Raw genomic sequence first — 2488 nt, forward strand, 5'->3', positions numbered from 1 at the left:
GTATGGTTAAGTTCATTTACAAAGTTTGATTTAGGAAAACGAGTTTAAAAATGCAATGGCATAAGGCCAAAGTTTCTAGCTTACAAAAATGGTCAAATATGTTTATTGCAGGTATTTATTGGTTAAAAGGTTTCCCGCAAGCAAAATGGAAAATAGCAAAAAGGAAAGAAAAATGGAATAAAAAGAGAAGAAAATGAAGCTTTTATAGAGGTAATGGGCCACCAAAGCAAATGGGCTTGTGACGCCCATTATCTAGGGAGTGCGGCGCATGCCACATTGGCCCAAGGGGTAGGTGGTGCCCGCCAGCAAGCCTTAAGAAGTGATTTTTCTGTTGCCTAAAAGGTGGTGCTTGCCACTCATTCAAAGGATATGGTTATGACAACCTCCACAACCCAGTCTTCCACCTTTGTAGCCACAAAGCCACCCACCTTGCTACAACAAAGGGATTATGGAAAATATATAAAAGGGGACTTCTCAGACTCGCACGACGCCGACTCTCTTCTTCCAGTTTTCAAGTCTACACTTAATTTTATTCAGCACTATTTTCTTTTAGTTTTCTAGGCAGTTTTCTTACTTTGTAAAAGGGATAGTTCTCCATATCAAGGACTATTGAGGTTTGTTATTTACGCATTTGGGTTTCAATTGTAAGGATTATACATTGCCAATGCCTGCCGAAATTATTTTAATCAAAGACTCAAGATTCAGTTCCAGTTCTTAATTCGCAATCCAGGTTTTATTTTGATTACTCTTTTATTTGTTTATGCCTTATTGCATGTTTAATTTCCCAAATACCATGTCTGTTACCGGATCCATGTTCGGCTAAACCCTTAGGTATCGGTATGTAAAGACCGTCGAAACGACGGGATTCAATAAATAATTGGGGATTGTTTTTATAAAACTTATTTTTCCGGTTTTAGTTTCCTATTTTAATCAAACTGTTTTTCGTGCGAGAGTACAAAACAAACTAAGGTTACGGTCAACAAGAATGAGAGTTTGAGATTTTAACTAGATAGCTGAAACTAGGCATTAATCCTAAACACAACGAGAGTGCTTTAGGATTAATTAGACTTAATTTATATTCAAAAATTACTTTTAAATTCAAAATGAGACCGCAAGAGCCAAGCATTCTGGTTTAGGAGTATGGTCAGAGTCAATAAAAATGAGAGTGTGAGACTAAGTCCTTTCTATAAATAATTTCAATTGAAGAATATTTTAACCAATAAGATTACACCAACTATAAATTGAATCCCCGAAGTTTGAGGTATTACATACCGATATCCCCTATATCCCATATCTTTAATTTATTTACGTTATAGTTATTTCTCTTCATCCCGCCAATCTTAGAACAATCATCATCCTTAAATTTACATAGCAATATTAGACCATGATACGTTCGATTGTTAGTCCTTGTGGGTTCGATAATCTTTAAAACTACGCGATAGGACTGTGCACTTGCAGTCACGATTCACATAGACTTACTAAGTCGCGATCAAGCTTTTGGCGCCGTTTCCGGGGACTAATTTAGTAGATTTCGTAACTCTAGCGTTACCCAGTATAGACTAAGGCAAACAATTCTTTTTCCTTTTCTACATTTGGCGAGTGTATGCTAAGTACTCGCTCTCAAGGCGAGAAATTAAAGGTACAATTCGACGAACCCGAGCGTTATCGTATATTAGAACACCAGATACGATACTTGATACGGGAACATCGTATCAAGGTAAATCTTCCTGACCTTAACAGTCCTACTTCTGAATCAGTTATCTAACCAGAGATGGCCGAAGGAGTGCAAAACCGTCCTCTTAAGTATTATGCAATCCCTTCAGAGGATGAACCACATAACAACATCGCTGCCCCTGCGATCGAATCCAACAATTTTGAGCTAAAGCCCTTAATGTTTTCAACCGTACAACAAAACCAGTTTTTCGATAGTCCCACGGAGGATCCGAACCTACACTTGTCAGTATTTTTGCAATATGCAGACACGATGAAAGCGAATGGTGTCAGGCCAGAAGCTATAAGACTTTGTATTTTCCCATTTTCATTAAGAGATAGAGCTAGAGCCTGGCTCCAGTCTCTACCATCCAACTCTGTTACTACGTGGAACAAGTTGAAGAAGGTCTTCTTAGCCCGATATTTCCCACCTAGTAAGACGGCTATGCTAAGAGCCCAAATAAACGAGTTTAAACAAAAGGATAATGAATCACTTTTTGAAGCCTAGGAGAGATACAAAGACATGATGAGGCTATGCCCACATCACGGTCTAGAAGAATGGCTGATCAGTCACACATTTTATAACGGTGTATTGTACAATACAATATTGACACTAGACGCCACCATAGGTGGCGCACTGATAGATAAACCAAACAATGAAGCATATCAACTCATCGAAAGTATGGCCCATAATCATTACCAATGGGGAAGCGAGAGAACCTTTATAGAGAAACCTCAAACGAAGGGCGGCATGTACGAATTAAGCAGTCTTGACCAT

The 2488-nt window shown here is 38.5% G+C and overlaps 1 non-coding gene across 1 annotated transcript; it reads right to left on the minus strand.

Annotated features, from left to right (window-relative positions):
- Positions 1-2155: 2155 nt before the first annotated feature.
- LOC127076945 (small nucleolar RNA R71) lies at positions 2156-2262 on the minus strand. Its single transcript, XR_007786952.1, has one exon. It is a non-coding gene; the product is annotated as a small nucleolar RNA R71 (small nucleolar RNA).
- Positions 2263-2488: the final 226 nt, after the last annotated feature.

Source organism: Lathyrus oleraceus, chromosome 4, assembly GCF_024323335.1.
Source record: "Lathyrus oleraceus cultivar Zhongwan6 chromosome 4, CAAS_Psat_ZW6_1.0, whole genome shotgun sequence".
Taxonomy (NCBI): domain Eukaryota; kingdom Viridiplantae; phylum Streptophyta; class Magnoliopsida; order Fabales; family Fabaceae; genus Lathyrus; species Lathyrus oleraceus.